The 21,484-nt window shown below is 46.3% G+C and overlaps 1 protein-coding gene across 1 annotated transcript in view; it reads left to right on the top strand.

Moving 5' to 3' along the window:
- LOC126281292 (ras-specific guanine nucleotide-releasing factor 2-like) overlaps positions 1 to 21,484 on the top strand; it is a 1,771,818-nt gene that overhangs the window by 57,802 nt on the left and 1,692,532 nt on the right. The window lies entirely within an intron of this gene.

Here is a 21,484-nt window from a genome sequence, read left to right as displayed (position 1 = left end):
ACGAAGGACCGCATATGAGGCGATGCTCCTCTGTGTCTATAACATTGCACTGCGGACACAGTGGCTCGTCCGCCATATGAATTGTATGCAACCTGGAACGAGTCACGTATTTCCCATTTACCACCTGATACCACAATGCGCGCGTTCCCGTATCAAGGTGTGGATGGTGCACTGTACGCCATACCACTGACCACGTAACTGTTGGTTGGCGGCGCTTCACGGCATTGTTCGGCCGTCGTCGAGTTAAGATGTGATATATATCACGTGCCGTTGCCGTCCTGGTAGTCGGTAGTTCCATATGTACATAACTGTGTTCCACAAAAAAGGTTCGCATATGGGTAAGCGATGGTGAGATGTGAGCCACCGCTACTGGAGCCGAACGCGAAGGTGGGGCGAGTTCGTCTATCAAGGTGCCCGTCAGACTTGTCTGGTGTCGTGTCCACATCTTTATCATTGTGGTTACATAAACAGCCACTGCTCGGTCGCGTACGTGGACTAGTCCAAGACCTCCACGACTACGAGGAAGGGTGAGGGTTTCGTATCCTACCTTAAAAAGCAGACCCGTGCTCACAAAATATCCTAGTGCCGCCAGGATTCGGCGGGCCAGCACCACCGGCATAGGAAGAACTTGTGCCAGGTGGGGGATGCGAGAGGCTAGATAAGTGTTGGCAAAGGTGACCCGTTGTATCATATCCAGTGTCCTTAACCTGTGACTTCGGACACTCGCACGAATTGTTTGCAGAAGATGTCTGTAACTCAGTGCCGCCGTGCGTCGAACGTCTGTAGTGAAGATAATTCCTAGGCATTTCATCTTGTTGATCGGCTGTAATGGTGCTACACTTCCTGTCGGGAGTCCTCTCCCGATGTTCATCGCTCCCGACTTTGCCATGTTCAGGCGACTTCCCGTAGCCATACAATACAAATTAATCCAATGCAAGGAGGCTCTTGCCTCGTATCCTGACCGTGCTAAAAACACTAGGTCATCTGCGTATGTTCGGCATATAAACTTGTTGTGCCTTATCGTCATTCCTTGGAGTCGATTCCGGAGCCCGCAGAGCAGGGGCTCGACAGCGATGCCATACAATATCGTTGACAGCGGGCACCCTTGTCTGACCGATCGTGAGATGGTGATGGGCCCCACCAAGCGTCCATTGATGAGCACTTTGGATGCGGCTCCGTGGAGTAGTCTCATAACGACGGTGACAAAACTTTCCGGAAACTTCATTTTTGTCATAACGTCCGTGAGATAAGCATGACAGCCTGTCAAATGCGCGATCGAAGTCTATCGATACCAATACACCCCGGAGACGACATGTTGATGCAGTGCGATAACATCGCGGTAGTCACTGAGTGCCGTTTGTATATTGCTGTCTCCTCCTAGCTGGGTTTGGTCGAGTGAAATCACTTGGCGTATTACGCGTTTAAAACGTGCTGCAAGTATCCTGGCGTAGATCTTGTAGTCGCAATTAAGAAGGGTCAGTGGCCGGTAGGCCTGTATCCCTGTGCCGCCAGATGGTTTGTGGATGGGGATGATCATTCCTTCCACGAAGGCGGGTGGAAGAGGCACGTTGGGAGACATCAATTCGCAGTACATGGCAGTCCATCGTGGAATCATGAGATCTTTAAATGTACGATAGAACTCTAACGGAAACCCGTCGGGCCCCGGCGATTTGTGCGACGCTCCCTTATCAATCGCTTCCATTACGTCGTCAACTGTGATTTCACCTGTTAACTCCAGGTTGGCCGGCTCGTCGAGACACGCGGAGAGCGTTCGTCGGACCTCCTGAAAGGCTGGCTGATCGTGTTCCGCTTCTTCATAGAGATGACCGTAGTGTTCCACGAAAGCGTTGGCAATATCTTTTTGCGTTGTCATGCGGCGACCATCTGGCAGTACGACCGTCTGTATTAAGGTTCTGCGGCTACGTTGTTTTTCTCTGATAACGTGATACATCGACGGTGATTCTCCACGGACTCGTTCAAAGGCCCTTGCACGGATTGCGACTCCCTCCAGACGGCGGCGCGTTATGGAAATTATTTGGGCCTGTGCTCGTTTTATACCGGCTCGACGCTCCTGTGAAGGTGCTTGTACAGAAAGTTCGCGGAGCATCGTGAAATAAAATTCCGCTGTGTGTCGCCTCCACATCATCTGCTGTCTTCCGTATGCAATTAACGCTCGGCGCAATGCAGGCTTAACGCATTCCAGCCACCACTGCAACGTCGTCGGATATGTCGGGAGGCGTCGTTCACACACGTGCCAAGCATCTTCGACTATGCGTCTGCACTCAGGTTCCCTGAGGTGTGCTGTATTCAGTTTCCAAACACTGCGACTCCTCCAAACTTGTTGACGACTCAGGGAGACCGTGCAAATATATGCTATGTGATCTGAAAAGGCGACAGGCCACAATTCCGCATCGAGGATCGCAGGTTCGAGACGACGTGTTACGTAAATGCGATCGAGCCGACTTGCAGAGTGACTCGTGACGTAGGTGTATCCACGTCTGTCGCCATGTATCTTCTCCCATGTATCAATGAGATTCATGTCCTGTATGAGTTGTCGCAGCTCCGGGCATGAAGTATAACGTGGGTGTTGATCCTTTGGTGCGAGCACGCAGTTGAAGTCGCCTCCAAATAAGACATTTTCATACCGACCTAAGAATAGTGTTGCAATCTCCTCTGCGTAAAATCGGGATCGGTCGCGCCGTCTGTCGGACCCCGACGGTGCGTAAATGTTAACGACCCGTACTCCCAGCACTGTGAGAGCCAGTCCCCGCGCTGACGGCAGGTACACCACGTCCTCGGCTACTATGCCACTACGTAGAAGTATCGCTGTTCCGCTGCCGCCGTCGGTAGTAGGTGTAATGTACGTATCGTACTCATAGAGGTCGGGGAAGCTCTCAACACATACTTCCTGCAGCAGAACGATGTCGACGTCTGACGCATGCAACATGTCTCGTAATAACTGCAATTTTACAGGCGTTCTGATCGTATTGATATTAATAGAGGCTGTTCGATATGCCTGCCGCTGTTCCTCAGTGCGTAAAGCGCACATGAACGCTTATGTTAATTTGTGTGCTGCTGCCCGGTGACCTGCTGTCTGTGCGTCAATCTGCATCTTCTGCGCGGTTAACATCCTGTGGACGCAGCACTCGCCATTGCGGGTGCGTCGTCAGTGTGTGGGTCAGCATCGGATTCGTCGGCCCAGTTACTGTGCTGGAGGTCCAGCTCCCGTCGCGTCTCTCCGGCCGGGCTGACCGAAGGCGGTGGCGTTGCTGCGGTGGGTGGAGGGTCTCCTTCCGTCGGCTTTCCGTCCGGTGTGTCTGTATTCAACCCCTGTCTAGCGTGATTCGCGTCGTACTGCTGTGTGGGGGGTAGAACCTCCCGTTGCGCCTCCGGATGCTCTGTATCGACGTTACACGCAAGATCGTCTGACATGGACTGCAGTAAGCAGGTATCCGACGGCGCTAGCCGTCGTTTCTTGTGGCGCTTCGGCGACCGTTGTTTGCGCGTGTGCGCCTCCGTATCCGAGTGCGGAAGTGACTCCCGGTGCTCAGGGACGAAAGCAGCTGTCGGCACAACCGCAGGATCAATTTCCATATCTCCTACCGATCCTTTCCGCTCGGTTAAGGGCGTCGTCGGCGCCGGATCGGCAGAAGTGTGCGTCGTTTCGTCACTGGAGGCGGTCTCTGCTGCAGTCGGTTGCCGTAAACTGTCAGGATTCTGTACCTGGTCATTCTTCGGGATGGGATCTGTTCGGAATGCGTCCGCATACGTTAGTGGCAGCGGCGTCAACGTGGACGTAGGTACAGGTTCGCCATTTGGAACTTGCACTATCCTCCGCTGCATATATTCGGAACGCACGTGGCCCTCTTTCCCGCATCCTGAGCATGTTTTGGGTTGTCCATCGTAGATGACTATAGCTCTGCATCCGCCGATGAACAAGTACGAGGGTACATGTTGTGTCAGTTCTATTCTGATTTGACGCACCCCATTGAGAACGGGGTAAGTCGTGAAGTTGGACCATTTTTCCTGAACGTGGCTGAGCACTCTTCCATACGGGCGTAAGGCGTCAATGACCAAGTCAGACGGAACCTCGAAGGGAAGTTCGAAAATGCGTATGTTTCGTAAGCCCAGTCCTGCATGATCAATAGTTACTTCTCCAACATGTCCATCAGAGTGACGAAATTTGAGTCCATGTTTGGTATCTCGGATGATTCTGTCACATACTGCATCGTTAATCAGCTTGACGTAAACGACACTGCTCACTATGGAGAGGTGGATTCCGATAAGTTCGTTGTACTCAAGTTTAACTTCGTCTCGTATGAACCGTTCTATTTCGTAGGCTTTCGGTCTCGCATATACATTCGAAAAACTAATCTTGAGAGTCGACTTTCGGTATGCATGTGCCATTCTGTATCGAGTCGTCTAAACGCGCGAGTACTCCGAAGAGGTAAACAACTGCGCGAGCGCGAACTACTCCGGCAGGGACGTAAACAGACGTCCGTGCCGTAGCACCGCCGAAGGCAGACGAACTGAGCTACCCAAGCACGACTCACGCCCCGTCCACACAGCTTTAATTCCGCCAGTACCCCGTCTTCTACATTCTAAACTTCACAGAAGCTCTCCCGCGAACCTTGCAGAACTAGCACTCCTGGAAGAAAGGATATTGCGGAGACATGGCTTAGCTACAGCCTGGGGGATGTTTCTAGAATGAAATTTTCACTCTACAGCGGAGTGTGCACTGATATGAAACTTCCTGGCAAATTAAAACTGTGTGTCGGACCGAGACTTGAAGTCGGGAGTCGTGCTTGGGTAGCTCAGTTGGTAGGGCACTTGCCCGTGGAAGGCACTAATCCCTAGTTCAAGTCTCGTTCCGGCACACAGTTTTAATCTGCCAGGAAGTTTCATCGCAATATCTCCTTCACTCACAGGAAGACCTTGACCCGAGGTTGTTCAATATGTTTCTCGGACCAAGAAGTTGTCGAAGGCATCTTCACCGAGAGCTGCAGTGATTCTGCTAAGAACCAAGGCGCTCTATCTAGTGTTCTGGAATCCTAGGGCGTGGACCATCGGAAAGCTGCGGATCGATAGACGTCGTTCAACTTCCACCGAATGCCTCATATCCTTTTCCGAACCGGCATTCCTTCCGAAGCCTCGCTCATACCGGTTGACCCGCACACAGTAACTTCCCTTGCAGTCCTTTGCGTCAACAAAGGGGCATTTGTGCCTCAGTGGCGGACGGCGCACAGCTGCGCGCTGCTGCGAGGGCGGACAGAGACAAAGGACTGTCCGGGCTGTGTGAGCGACCGGCGCAGACACAGCCGCCGCCTCTGTTTGGCTGCCGCCTGTTGACTGTCGTCCCTGACAAGCAAGCGGCCGCCGGCTGTTCGCCCAGACGAAAGCAGCAGCACTCTGAGCGGCGGGCCTCGCGCGTCCGTCTCTGCCAAGGGGGCCTTATCATTCCTAAGAGGAAGGGCCCTCACGTGAGCTGTATTGAAGGCGAGTCTCCGCCTGCAAAGTACAGCGCTCGAGGTTCTCCATGCAGACGTCGTTGTGTTAATTCGGTCAAAATTATATCGAAAATCGACAGTTTCACTGCACTGAACTTCGTGGGACATTTTTACAGACAGTAAATTGTATCCGTCCAGCAATGATGGCCAAAGTCTGCAAAGGACTCATCAATAGAAATGTTACGACGTACACTCCGGAGTTTATTAGTAAAAAGCAACATGAGGAACGCGTCCACCACCTACGTATTGACAGTAACGACTGAGTAGCTTGGCGTGTTGCATCAGCTCCTGCAAGGCCTCTCGTGGGAGATGGCGGCTTACCATGCTGGTGATCTCTGAGGGCAGCGACTGTCCGTTGCTTACACTTGTGCACACTCTACTTCAGAAGACCCCTCTCCCCCCACAAAAAAAGGAAAAAAAGAAAAGAAGAAACAGGAGACAAGAGGTCTGGCGATCTAGGCGATCTGTTGATGCTTCCGTTACGAGGAGGCAGGATTCGAACCTGCGACCGTAGCGGTCGCGCGGTTCCAGACTATAGCGCCTAGAGCCGCTCGGCCACCCTGGCCGGCTGTAAGCTTAGGGACTGACGACCTTATCAGTCAAGTCCCAAAAGATTTCACACACACTTGAACATTTTTTTTTCCATACCTAACGACAGTCTTTTGACAGTAACTTTTACCATTGACAATGACAGCCATCCCATGTGCATTTTCAAGGGCGAACACACTCTGTAACATAAGCTCTTCGAGGCTTCTTCCGTGGATGATTGCGGCAGTTCGGTTTACTGGTAAAGGTAGTAAGTAGATATGGTCGTCATTGCTCATCGTTGTTTCTTGTGGAAATTGGCTTGTTCTGTAAAAAATATTTGCAAATTCCATTTGTTTGGCATGTCAGCAGTCATGTACCTTTGAGAAACAGCATTGTTAAAATCCGATCTAGCGAGGATTGGGGTGTGCCAGGTTCTTGAGACCGACGGGACGGTGGCTTTTAGGGTCTGCTTGCCACACATACGCGAGCGTATGCCTTTTTCAGGAATTTTGGACGTCCACATCTGAGTTGTTGCTGACATTACTGTTACGACGGACCCTTTTGGACGTCCACATCTGAGTTGTTGCTGACATTACTGTTACGACGGACCCTATTCAATCATATTCTTATGACTCGCTGTGTCCGCTGGCCCCGTAAACACATTTTCGACGTGCTGTAGCCCAGCATTTGGGAGGAGTGGGTTTCGGGCTCGGGGTTGTGCATTTGTGTGCTCGTTGTAAATTAACATTGCCCCCGAAACACTAAAATGGTGAGTGACAACAAAAACGTGAGCTGTTCACAATATTCGGTACCTTGACCACAAAATACTACTATCATAAAACGAAAATATCTGCCAAACAAAACCCCTTGGTACAAGAAGTAAATCAAAAAAGAGGCCTGAGATTTAGTTACGCGTTCATACGTTCGCACTCGCTCCCCCGGCACTGTTCCCTCGTTGACGGCCGCTGTGGCCGAGCGGTTCTAGGCGTTTCAGTCCGGCATCGCGCTGCTGCTACGATCGCAGGTTCGAATCCTGGTTCTGGCATGGATGTGTGTCATGTCCTTAGACTGAGTATTTCATAGATGTCCACCTTTATACAACAGCTTCGTATCTACAGTTCATCGAACACGTTACGGTGAGCGCAAAGCAGAACAATGTACAGTGTAGTAGACGAAGAGGGGTAAGACGGCCGCGCGGGATTAGTCGAGCGGTCTTGGGCGCTGCAGCCATGGACTGTGCGGCTGGTCCCGGCGGAGTTTTGAGTCCTCCCTCGGACATGGGTGTGTGTGTGTTTGTCCTTAGGATAATTTAGTTTAAGTAGTGTGTAAGCTTAGGGACTGATGGCCTTAGCAGTTAAATCCCATAATATTTCACACTTATTTGAACATTTTTTTCGTACGCCGCAGTATCACCAGTAAACAACTGGCGATCGTTATCCACCCTGTCCGCCTAATTATTTGTGTATACAGTGAATAATAGCCACCATATCACCCTTCCCTGGGGAACCCCTGACGATACTTGGTCTCTATGAACACTCGCCGTCGTGGACAACACACTGTGTTCTACGACTTAAGAAATCTTCGAGGCACTCTCATATCTGTTAACTTGTTTCATGCGCTCGTACATCTTTTAGCAGCCTGCAATGGGGCACGTGTCAAACGCTTTCCAGAGACCTAGAAATTTGGAATCCGCCTGTTGTCCTTCATCCACAGTTCGCAGTATATCATTAGTGAGAAGAGCAAGTTGAGTTTCCCACGATCGATGCTTTTTAAAACCATGCTCATTCGTGTACATAAGCTTTTCAGTCTCGAGAAAATGTATTATATTCGGAGAATACATTCAGGGATTCTCAAGCAAACTGCAGTTTGGGCTACTGGTCTGTAGGCCTAATTTTACGGGACCGTTCTTTTATCCTTCATATATCTATCTGTCACTGCCAGTCGGGAAGGACAGGACGAACTAAGTGCCGAAAATACAAATTCATGACGCAGTATGAAGTATAGTTCAACTGCAGCAGCACATTCTTTATTGCTCCATCCACTCACGATTAACTCCCAAGGCCACAGCTACTATCTGTAACAAACAACAAAATTTATCAGACTGAGAGTTTCACTCTACAGCGGAGTGTGCGCTGTTTTGAAACTTGCTCGCAGATTAAAACTGTGTGCCGGACCGAGACTCGAACTCAGGACCTTTGCCTTTCGCGGGCAAGTGCTCTATCCTTTCTTTCAGATGTGCTAGTTCTGTTAGGTTCGCAGGAGAGCCTCTGTAAAGTTAGGAAGGTAGGAGACGATATACTGGAAGAAGTAGAGCTGTGAGGACGGGGCGTGATTCGTTCTTGGGTAGCTCAGATGGTAGAGCACTTGTCCGCGAAAGGCAAAGGTCCCGAGTTCGAGCCTCGATCCGGCACACTGTTTTAATCTACCAGCAAGTTTCAACAAAATTTATCATTTATACATTAGGGTTTTATGTGGAGCGGTTTGCTATAATTAGACTGTGTGGGGCGGCGGGTGGAATCACTGGTTTTAAAATGTTCCTACTATTTATTTATTGCTGTTGTTTGCCGTTCTCAACACTGGCTCTCTAACTACAATATTGGCAACCAGAAAGTGATTAGCAAAACGTGAAGCCTGTAATTAGAATTCCTAGTGCCCACTTTATCTGAGAAATACATTTATAGCTACAGCTTATAGCTCTGAGGAATTAGGATATTGTCTGGGATTCATAACCAAAAACCATTTTTTCTAAAATGTTCGCTATATTCTGAAAGTCATAGACCAAAAAGTATCCACACAATCCAACTACCAGAGCAGTTCAGAGTCTAATGCGCTGATGCAACTATAACTGTTCAAATTAAATGTTTAAGTGAATGCTCGCCATAATTTGATGATAATGTTCATCAAACGCCACGCTAAATACTGGTAGAATGTCTGTCCCGCGACGCCACGTGAAAATACGACATACACAAACTGAAGATAGATCATTAAAGTCATCCCAGAATGAACACTTCACTCGAAAACGATTTCATGGTTACGCGTATCCCGAGTAACTTATTACGGCATCCGAGGCTGTTCATAGCCATGATACGACGCAACGCAACTCCCGGCACAGGTGGTGCGCTAATCAGCGTCTGGAGAGAACTGGGGCCTTTTTCTCTCCCGCAGCGTTCTTATATATAAAGCCGCGGTGCGAATGGCTAAGGGAAAGCCTTATCAAATCCGCTCTCCTGACTAGCCGCTGGGCTAGTAATGTACCACTTTAAGTTATCGAATAAATCATAGCTTCCTTTGCTGATGGCCGGTGAAGCTCTCAATTTAAATGTGCAATCATCACACAGGTAAGTAATCATAATAAAAGTCTGACGTGACTAAGTCAAATATTTTGGGCGAGAGAATTCATTTCATTACACTACATGCAGGAGACGAGCTCTGAGCTTTCCCTTTGGAGATATGCTATCGCTATAGTTTTATAGTTATTCATTTGACATTTCTCACTCACATCTTTATGATTATAGCGGATCTCCCTTCTACTTAAATTTAAACATCCTAGCTTTATTTATTCGCCTGCTTAATCTATCTTGCTTCCTTAATTTATAAGACAAAAACCAGAAAATCATGAATTTCAACTAAAATTTTAGTTTGTGAGATACAGAATTCTGTTTCTACTAAATTATTTTGGAAAAGGAATCTAAATATAGATTTTTAGGTTTCTAGCTCTTTTCTGTTGCGCCAATGATTTTTACAGAAAAACGTCCAAATTTCGAAAATGGTTAAAGTTATTGAACTGATATTCAACACATATTGATTTAGTATTACTCCTGACATGCTAGAAACGTTTCAGGTTATTTACTTGATTTTTAAAGTATTGCGCAACATTTATGACGTCAGAGCTAGTTACAGTGGACTAGGCTGGCATACAATGGAAAGACTGATGTGAATTTTATAGGGCGTGAGTAAGCTGCTTCCCTACAACTGTGGCTACTCACAGAAGTCCAGTGTGAACCGTAATTATCGTAAGGCAGCGAAAATTGGTAAATTTTTACCACCAGGCATAAATCTGGAGTTATTTATGCAAGAAAGGCGTACAGAAATATTTCCATATGTAATGAGTTAGGAATGGAACATGGGCAGAAAAGGTCAAACAAGTGAGAAAGGAATAATGTTGGTTTTATTATTAAGCGCCGCTACACAATTTGTTCAATTTGAGCATCAGAGACATCGACGAGATACGGTATCTGTAAAACGATGTGATCACTTGTTACTGTCAGTAGCTTCGGCGGAAGCTAAGCAACGTGTTTCTGTATACTGACCTTCAGATCAGGTAGAAACCGAACGTTTCCCTTGTAAACGCGTTCTTTTACATATCCCCAGAACCAAACGTCACGTGGATTCAGATCAGGTCACCTTGTACACCATGCGTCTGGAAAACTTCTGGAAATAATACGCCCGTGGAAAGTCGCATTAAGCAGATTCTTCACTGGGCTGGCGACATGGGGTGTTGAGACATCATGCATGAAAACAGTGGTTTCCACACAGTTGTGCTGTTCCTAAGCATGAATCAGTTACTGTTTAAGGAGGACTAGATAGCGTGCAGACGTCACGGTACACCTGATAGGCAATCCGGGCTTATTCTCTTCAAAGAACAGCGTACCGAGAATAAAGTTTCTTGCGAATCCTGACCACACATACTGCGAGTGCAGTGGCTCTTCCTGCACATTGCGCCGTTTCACAGTGCCCCAATTTCAGCAGTTCCGTGTATTCACTGCAGCCTGTAGTGTAGAATATGTCTTTCCACTTCTTAGAATATTTCCCATCCACAGGTCATCAACTTAGATCCGTGCCAAGAAACGGAGAACAAATTTAGAACGTTGCTGCAGATCATGAGGTTTCAGTTGCTGCACAGTTTGGATACTTCCTCAATCTTTTCAAACCTTTGACCATGGGATGGCCAATTCTCACGAGTCGGCACGAGCCTTAGCACTACCTTGTGCAATTGTTGCATGGTCACCAACATCGTCAATAACTTCCACCAGGGAAGGACGCCTTCCAGTTCCAAGTTGCACACATAGTTCACCCGTGTCTTCGAATTTCATTACCACCTTCTGTAAACTTTTTAATGACATAGGGGCTCGTATCAGACTTTTCAGTCGGTGATAGTATCGTAATATAGTACTGTAATTGCTGCCGTGCACGTGAACGTTTTCATTAACAGCGCACGATCCCTCTTCGCGATACCCATACTGTTAACTCACGTTATGGCATTTGAAATGACGCCGTGGGTGCCATACAGTCATACATACATGCACAGCTACAAATTTGCACTTAGTGGCCAAATCTGGTACTAGTTTGTTTTACAAATCAGGTACTAGTTTGTTTTCCAGCGCGAATTGCTTCTGCAACAACGCGTTTGCATATCTACCAAGATTCGCTCGTTTGCGATAATTAAAGCCCACATTGGAGCTCCGTTATTTCGAATGGGCGCACCACTTTTGAGACACACTGTATGTAGTAGGTGGAACGGAGATTTTTCCCGTATGATGGATTGCCAACAATTCGTGATTCAGATACTTAATCCTTTGCCAAGGCACTTTTGACTTTCCTTCCCTGTGTATTCCAAACCTCTTTCTGCTCCTTCACATTCAGTTGGTTATCCCTTGTATGTTATAAAATAAGAAAAAACTCTTTTGCAGTCCGAAAGATACCGCCGATAGCCGTTCCAACAGATGAGAAGAATTAACATAAAACCTGTTTTGTATGTTGCTGCAACGTTTTGTAAGACAGTTCCACTGGATAGAAGGAACGTTTGTGGCGCAGTTCCAGTGGCCTGCCAGTCCGCGGAAGCCGACGCAGTCACAGACGAGACAGTATGCGCATTCTTTTCTTATTTTTGCCGGTTCCCCCATCTGTGCTTTCATGGCTATTTCGTTTCTGGTGCCACATGGTACCACGACTACTCGGCTTCTGGAATAAATCGGTGTACCAAATCAACTGGGTTTTACTTAAAACGGAGCACATATTATTTTTTTACATTTCTCTTTGCTCATTCTTCAAAAAATATGAGACCTATCTTGCACTTGACTTCTTCATAGTTAAACTTGATATACAATGTGTCGTAGCTTGTTTGGAAAGGAACTAATCTAGATCATACAATTTACATCGACGACTACCCAATGTCATATTGTATATACGATATACATCAGTGGTAGTGATATTGAGACTTCCTTCAAGAGGATAGTCTTCGGTTCAGTTCCTGGTTTTATGTCGCAGCTGAAACAGCAGAGTGTAGCTCTGCACAAATTTTCGATGTCTGTAAACTACCTAATGCGAAGAGCTTAACGACTGGTAAATATTCCAGTTAAGAGATCAGAACTAAACATGGAATACGCTATCTAACATGGAATACACTACACTTGATATTTGTCTCACATTACAATATAACATGAAATAATTCCATTTTTACAAGCACCACATTCGTTTTCCCCACCCATGAACCATGGACCTTGTCGCTGGAGGCTTGCGTGCCTCAGCGATACAGATAGCCGTACCATAGGTACAACCACAACGGAGGGGTATCTGTTGAGAGGCCAGACAAACATGTGGTTCCTGAAGAGGGGCAGCAGCCTCTTCAATAGATGCAAGGGCAACTGTCTGGATGATTGACTGATCTGGCCTTGTAACAATAGCCAAAACGGCCTTGCTGTGCTGGTACTGCGAACGGCTGAAAGCAAGGGGAAAATACGGCCGTAATTTTTCCCGAGGGCATGCAGCTTTACTGTATGATTAAATGATGATGGCGTCCTCTTGGATAAAATATTCCGGAGGTAAAATAGTCCCCCATTCTGATCTCCGGGAGGGGACTACTCAAGAGGATGCCGTTATCAGGAGAAAGAAAACTAGCGTTCTACGGATCGGAGCGTGGAATGGCAGATCTCTTAATCGGGCAGGTAGGTTAGAAAATTTAAAAAGGGAAATGGATTGCTTAAAGTTAGATATAGTGGGAATTAGTGAGGTTCGGTGGCAGGAGGAACAAGACTTCTGGTCAGGTGACTACAGGGATATAAACACAAAATCAAATAGGGGTAATCCAGGAGTAGGTTTAATAATGAATAGGAAAATAGGAATGCGGGTAAGCTACTACAAACAGCATAGTGAACGCATTATTGTGGCCAAGATAGATACGAAGCCCACACCTACTACAGTAGTACAAGTTTATATGCCAACTAGCTCTGCAGATGACGAAGAAATTGAAGAAATGTATGATAAAATAAAAGAAATTATTCAGATAGTGAAGGGAGACGAAAATTTAATAGTCATGGGAGACTGGAATTCGAGTGTAGAAAAAGGGAGAGAAGGAAACGTAGTAGGTGAATATGGATTGGGGCTAAGATATGAAAGAGAAAGCCGCCTGGTAAAATTTTGCACAGAGCACAACTTAATCATAGCTAACACTTGGTTTCAGAATCATGAAAGGAATATGTATACATGGAAGAACCCTGGAGATACTAAAAGGTATCAGATGTGGACTCTGACCACAATCTATTGATTATGAACTGTGGATTAAAACTGAAGAAACTACAAAAAGTTGCTAATTTAAGGAGATGGGACCTGGATAAACTGAAAGAACCAGAGGTTGTAGAGAGTATCAGGGAGAGCGTAAGGGAACAATTGACAGGAATGGGGGAAAGAAATACAGTAGAAGAAGAATGGGTAGCTTTGAGGGATGAAGTAGTGAAGGCACCAGAGGATCAAGTAGGTAAAAAGACGAGGGCTAATAGAAATCCTTGGGTAACAGAAGAAATATTGAATTTAATTGATGAAAGGAGAAAAAAATGCAGTAAATGAAGCAGGCAAAAAGGAATACAAAACGACTCAAAAATGAGCTCGACAGGAAGCGCAAAATGGATAAGCAGGGATGGCTAGAGGACAAATGTAAGGATGTAGAGGCTTATCTCACTAGGGGTAAGATAGATACTTCCTACAGGAAAATTAAAGAGCCCTTTGGAGAAAAGAGAACGACTTGTATGAATATCAAGAGCTCAGATGGAAACCCAGTTCTAAGCAAAGAAGGGAAAGCAGAAAGGTGGAAGGAGTATATAGAGGGTCTATACAAGGACGATGTACTTGAGGACAATATGATGGAAATGGAAGAGGATGTAGATGAAGATAAATCGGAGATACGATACTGCGTGAAGAGTTTGACAGAGCACTGAAAGATCTGAGTCGAAACAAGGCCCCCGGAGTAGACAACATCCATTGGGAGAGCCAGTCCTGACAAAACTCTTCCGCCTGGTGAGCAAGATGTATGAAACAGGCGAAATACCCTCAGACTTCAAGAAGAATATAATAATTCCAATCCCAAAGGAAGCAGGTGTTGACAGATGTGAAAATTACTGAACAATCAGTTTAATAAGCCACAGCTGCAAAATACTAACACGAATTCCTTACAGACGAATGGAAAAACTAGTAGAAGCCGACCTCGGGGAAGATCAGTTTGGATTCCATAGAAATACTGGAACACGTGAGGCAATACTGACCTTACGACTTACCTTAGAAGAAAGATTAAGGAAAGGCAAACCTACGTTTCTAGCATTTGTAGACTTAGAGAAAGCTTTTGACTGAAATTCTAAAGGTGGCAGGGGTAAAATACAGGGAGCAAAAGGCTATTTACAATTTGTACAGAAACCAGATGGCAGTTATAAGAGTCGAGAGACATGAAAGGGAAGCAGTGGTTGGGAAGGGAGTAAGACAGGGTTGCAGCCTCTCCCCGATGTTATTCAATCTGTATATTGAGCAAGCAGTAAAGGAAACAAAAGAAAAATTCGGAGTAGGTATTAAAATCCATGGAGAAGAAATAAAAACTTTGAGGAACGGCGATGACATTGTAATTCTGTCAGAGACAGCAAAGGACTTGGAAGAGCAGTTGAACGGAATGGACAGTGTCTTGAAAGGAGGATATAAGATGAACATCAACAAAAGCGAAACGAGAATAATGGAATGTAGTCGAATTAAGTCGGGTGATGCTGAGGGAATTAGATTAGAAAATGAGACACTTAAAGTAGTAAAGGAGTTTTGCTATTTGGGGAGCAAAATAACTGATGATGGTCGAAGTAGAAAGGATATAAAATGTAGACCGGCAATAGCAAGGAAAGCGTTTCTGAAGAAGAGAAATTTGTTAACATCGAGTATAGATTTAAGTGTCAGGAAGTCGTTTCTGAAAGTAATTGTATGGAGTGTAGCCTTGTATAGAAGTGAAAGATGGACGATAAATAGTTTGGACAATGTAGTGCTACAGAAGAATGTTGAAGATTAGGTGGGTAGATCTCGTAACTAATGAGGAAGAATTGAACAGGATTGGGGAGAAGAGAAGTTTGTGGCACAACTTGACCAGAAGAAGGGATCGGTTGGTAGGACATGTTCTGAGGCCTCAAGGGATCACCAATTTAGTATTGGAGGGCAGCGTGGAGGGTAAAAATCGTAGAGGGAGACCAAGAGATGAATACACTAAGCAGATTCAGAAGGATGTAGGCTGCAGTAGGTACTGGGAGATGAAGAAGCTTGCACAGGATACAGTAGCATGGAGAGCTGCATCAAACCAGTCTCAGGATTGAAGACAACAACAACAACACCCTCGTTTCAGTACTAACCACTTTCAATTTTCATTTTCTCATCGTCTTCCAACATGTCTCATCGATGTCGACATTGTGCGATCAAGATGTATCGCTGTTCAGAAATTAGCTGTTCGTAACCTCAGAAGTAACAGGTATGTTACTTCAGTTTGACTGAAATGGAGCAAATAAAAGATATGTGCACTTCTTGATAATCAGACTGTAAGACAGTATTGTGGACTGATTTGTAAGCTTCTAAATACTGACTTATATAGTGACGATGTAAGGGAGGCATTTCAAACTGTTACTTGGTGGCTAATCTCTGTATATAAACTATAAATTTGTGTATACATCCAAAGGGTTTGAGACACATAATAAGAATCTAAGCCAGTTGTCACTCTTACATACACTAATAAAAATGGTTCAAATGGGACTTAACATCTGAGGTCATCAGCCCCCTAGACTTAGAACTACTTAAATCTAACTAACCTAACGACATCACACACATCCATGCCCGAGGCAGGATTCGAACCTGCGACTGTAACTGTCACGCGGTTGCAGACTGAAGCGCCTAGAACCGATCGGCAACTGCGTCTGGCAGATACACTAATAACCGAGGACAGTTTTTGTATATAATTTATGAATACTTCCTACCAATTCCCTGAATTACGATGACCTAAGTAAATAGTGAAAACGATGCCAGTTCGCGTACCGAATAGCGGCCATAAATCGAGAGAGCATCTTTGCCTTGATTTAACAGAATTGCGACGAAATTTAATGGTGGGATATTTTAGTCTTGTGCCCGTCCTGTTAGCAGTGCGGTCTAACGCCGGCCGAAGTCTCGGCCAGTCTGTCGATGGCTTTTAAGGCGGTTTTCCATCTGCTTCGACGAATTTCGGTTGGTTCCCATTATTCCAACAGTATGTTGGCGATGGCTGCGGAAACACTTTCTCCACGTACGCGTGCGCCATGATTACTCAACCACCCACACAGTGGTGTTAACACTCGTCTGCCGCGCGGTCTGAGTCGTCTTGTCACCGTCCGCGTGGCTCTCCCCACCCCCCTCCCCCGTCGGAGGTTCGAGTCCTCCCTCGGGTGTGTGTGTGTTGTCCTTAGCTTAAGTTAGGTTAACTTAGATTTACTTGTGTGCAAGCCTAGGACCCTACGACCTCAGCAGTTTGGTCCCATTGTCGTTACCACAAATAACCAGTTTTACAGTCGTCTGGTGTGAGACATTCCCGGGAGGGGAGGTTCCACTGGGGGCCGAACCGCCCAACAACCGTGGGTTCGGTGTGAGGCGGCGGTGGGGTGAGTGGACTGCTGTGGTCTGTTGCGGCGTTGTGAACCACTGCGGGCTACGGCGGGGACGACGCCTCTCCGTCGTTTCTAGATCCCCAGTTACTTACAATAAAGTAGTCTTGTGCACAGAACGAGCAGGTTGTTCTTACTTCCTCCGCCGGTATGGTAGCGCCACGAGTGCCGAACTTGTGTGTACTGACTCTGATGTGTGTCTGTGTGTAGCGTCAGGTGTCGCATTATTCTTTCTTAGTGGAGTTTTTGGTCGGTTTGTTCTCCGGCGGCAGTGTTCACCTCCCCCGCCACGTGACGCCTTTCCAGTCTCCCGAGAATATTCCTCGTCGGGGTACCGTTCGTTTCAGCTTTGAGAAGAGTACGCATCATGTTCAACCAGGCCCTCTAAAATTCGTGATTGGTTGGTTTATAAGATTCGAGTTACATCTGTTCAGCAGGATACTACTTATTTTTATTCCGATTTGTATGCACTTTTTGTGAAAAATCCTCTGGAAGTAGCCTGGCTTCTCTCTCGGATTCGTTCTCAAGTGATGTTTACACATCGTAATGTGTGTGTGTGTGATATCTTGTGGGACAACTGCTAAGGTCGTCAGTCCCTAAGCTTACACACATAACCTAAATTATCCTAAGGACAAACACACACACCTATGCCCGAGGGAAGGCCCGAACCTCCGACGAGACCAGCCGCATCGTAATGGTTCTGCCAGTGCAGTCCGTCATGTAAATGCGGCGATAGAGTATGGTCAGGTTAAAGTTTAGCATCTTCCATTCGAAGTCGACGCTTCTTTCTTAAGACGGCCTTGCTACGTTTAGGGTCGTTTGGCATGTCCGGCGGTAACGCTGGTCTGCGCGACATCGCTTGTTACCCGAAATGTGTGCTCCAAAGAACAGTCCCTCACACCTACATGTTTGTGGTTACCATATTTACATTACGTATGCAGGGCAAGAAAGAGCCTGCTTCCTTCGTAATGAAAGTGGTCATCTGAGATCGAGTTGTCCACGCCGTATTACGGTTTTCAAGTTTTCCTACGTAAAACGTCGTTCGTCAGTATTTCTCCAGATTTAGGAGAGAATGGGACGACGTTGCCCCCCAATCCGCGCGACTTCCTTGCTACCGTTAAAGAGCTGGCAGTGGACCTCGCCTCACCAAAAACGTTTCTTCGTCTAATGGTGATGATTTGAATACTGACGTTAATTGCGGTTCTTGTTGCTTTGTCTTCCAGTATCGAGGCCAGAGACACTGCACAGAAAGCGGTATCACGAGGCGCTAATGAAATGCTAGGATGAGGCCGTGCTTTCCTCGGTTCCGAGACGCCATCGCCGCGCCTCTGCCCTAAAATAGCGTTGCCCGAAGTCCTGTTCGGGGTCGGATTCCCGCCCACTCACAGGAAGTTCCTGTCAGAGTGACGACGTTGTGCTGCCTACTCGCCGTCACACCGCCACTGCCAACTGTCGGGGAGTGACGAAACATTCGGCTCCTGTTACTGTGCCTACGCGTCAACGCCATGAGAACTGTGACAACAAGTATCTACGAACCGTTGTCTTCTAGCAACTGTAGTGAAGCCACAGCACGGTCCTCAGTAATCGTCGTTCATTTAGTATGTTCTGAACAACAAGTTCACGTGTGCAGTCTCATAGCTACAGCCGAACCTGGCGAGAAAAGACAACTTTTGTTGTAATTAATATCGAATCACTTATTCAGAGTGATGCAGATAACTGTACTATTACTAACCAACATAGCGACCAAGAAATCGATCAGAGGTGACGAGGCTGGTTCTGTTAAAGTTGAAATGAGCTTTGCATCTGAGTCCTCTGCTCCATGCGTAGAAACTTCTTTCCGATGATTTAATGGAGATATCGTCTGCTATTCTGACTTCACGGTGGTGTAGCGCATTGCCATTCCTTCCTCAATCTGATACAGTGGAGCTACATGCTACTGCGGATTCTCTTCCGAGTAGTCAGCTGATGCAGACAGCTTCAAACTCTGCATTGCCTGATAATCTGACGGTGACATTCACCGCTCGCGGTTGTGTTCCTCGCACTGCGTTGAGTGGACTGGGGGCACCTCTTCCCCCACCGTGGACCTTGATGAGCCCCTCACGCTTCCGCGTCTGGAAGTTATGTTATTACGGAGTAGAGAAAAACAACGTTTCCAGCATGGGCGTGGAACGTACGTCGAGAAAACAAAGCACGGAATCCGCACCTTACAGGGGGGAGGATTCAAACCCTGTATCTTCGCCTCTGCCGTCTGTCGGTCTTGTGGAGTGCGTACATGATACGTAAATTCTTTTTCTAGTTGGTTGGCACTGAGCACTATGCGACTTAACTTCTGAGGTCATCAGTCGCCTAAAAAATTAGAACTAATTAAACCTAACTAACCTGAGGACATCACATACATCCTTGCCCGAAGCAGGATTCGAACCTGCGACCGTAGCGGTCGCTCTGTTCTAGACTGTAGCGCCTAGAACCGCACGGCCACTCCGGACGGCTCTTTTCTAGTTCTACTTTGATGCCTTACCTGTGTTCATATATGCAGAGGTAGTCGTTTCGGATCCTAAATGCTAACAAGATAAGCTCTCCATTACGGCTTGCTTACAACAGTTTGTTTGTGATTCCCAAGCTAATGTTGTGTGTTTGCAAGAACTGACAAGTCCGTGAGCTAAACAACTGGAATATGTAAGCACAAATTCATTTGCATGGATTTTTATTGGGTGGGGGGGGGGGCAATCTACTCACTAAGAAGTGACTGTATAAGAGGAGGTGAGTGACCACAGATCAAATTGGTAATTCACCTAGACACCGCGGATGTAGATGTAAGAGGTATTAATACGACTGCTGTAGCTGGAGGCAACATTGACTCTGATTTGGTCTGACTAGTCGTTTAATTGGATCTCGATGTACTGTAGTTGGATAAGCGTTTAAGTACTATGTTTCCTTCTAAATAAATAACTGCTACAATGAATATGTGTGCTACCAACGTGAATAAACCCTGCTCTCGAGGCAACACGGCATCATGGTCGGTCCACTATCGAATAGAGATGGTGGTTAAAAATGAGCAACGCTGTGATTAAGTGAATCTCCTCCTACTCTGAAAGTAGCTCTGAATTATGCATGTAGATGTGATACTGTTGTACCAATGTAAATGATTCAGTAGGTAGTGTATTGGAAACTCTGTGATACTATTAGATTAGTATTGTGGAGGTATGCTCCATTTCTAAAGAAAGTTATGTACATCTCACGAAACACTATACTGTCAAGGAAGATTTTGACACCATTACATTGTCGTATTTCTAGCATTGTAGTCATGCGAATGCTATAAAAAAGATTAGGACATGTCAGGGGGACATTTATAAACTGTCATTATATTTCCGATGAATTGTAGGTTTTACGCTTCTGAATTTTTTCTTGCAGTCCTTGTATGCTCTGCACGGTTGTGCATTCCTTCTTGTACATAAGTGTGCTATTTTTCTCGCTGCGATAAATCTCTACCTCGGCAGTGACGGGTTGAGGACTAGACAGCCTTCTAACTAATGGGACATTGCTGTCGGAGCATGATGGGATTGTGAGAGAATTAGCAGGGGTCTGTGACTTAGCGGGGGACACCTGTTACTAGTTTAAATCAGGTGTAGTCAACTGCTAGGCTGGAAGATTCGTAAGGAATGACTCAACATTCTTCCGCGAGTTTTGTGCACCTGCAAATGCATGGACTGACATCTAAATTTACATCCATATGCAAACATTGCAGGCCACCACACGGTGCGTGGCGGATGGTAATCTGTACCACTACTATTCATTTCCTTTCCAATTCCATTCGCAAATAGAGAGAGTGAAAAAAAGTGGCTGTCTCTGTGCCTCTGTATGAACCCTAATTTGTAGTATTTTATCTTCGTGGTAATTACACGAAATGTTCGTTGGCTGCAGTAGGATCTTGCTGCAGCCAGCTTCAAATGTTGGTTCTCTAAATGTTCTCAATAGCGTTCCTCAAAAAGAATATTGTCTTCACTGCAGTGATTCACATTAGATATCTCGAAGCATCCAGCCACCAAGGAAGTGATAGGAATGGGACAGAGTGACAGGTATTTTGCTATCGTTAACTAGGTCACCTTTTCTGGCATATCTCGAAAGCACACCTCAGAACATATTCGAGGCGGGGTATGATGGGAAGCACATTTTTCAATCACGGTATTCACCCCAGCGACCTTGCAATGTACAATACATGATGTTTATATATTAATGCTAGTAAAGTCCTGGGCCTCTGGTAGAACTCTCTCTTATTGGCGGAACAGTTCAAAAAAGTGTTCAAATGTGTGTGAAATCTTATGGGACTTAACTGCTAAGGTCATCAGTCCCTAAGCTTACACACTACTTAACCTAAATTATCCTAAGGACAAACATACACACCCATGCCCGAGGGAGGACTCGAACCTCCGCCGGGACCAGCCGCACAGTCCATGACTGCAGCGCCCTAGACCGCTCGGCTAATCCCGCGCGGCAGGCGGAAGTCTGCAAATTCTGGGGGGTGTGAGAGTGCAC

The sequence above is a fragment of the Schistocerca gregaria genome, chromosome 7 (genome assembly GCF_023897955.1).
Source record: "Schistocerca gregaria isolate iqSchGreg1 chromosome 7, iqSchGreg1.2, whole genome shotgun sequence".
Lineage (NCBI taxonomy): Eukaryota > Metazoa > Arthropoda > Insecta > Orthoptera > Acrididae > Schistocerca > Schistocerca gregaria.
This window is presented reverse-complemented; position numbering and strand designations above follow the sequence as displayed.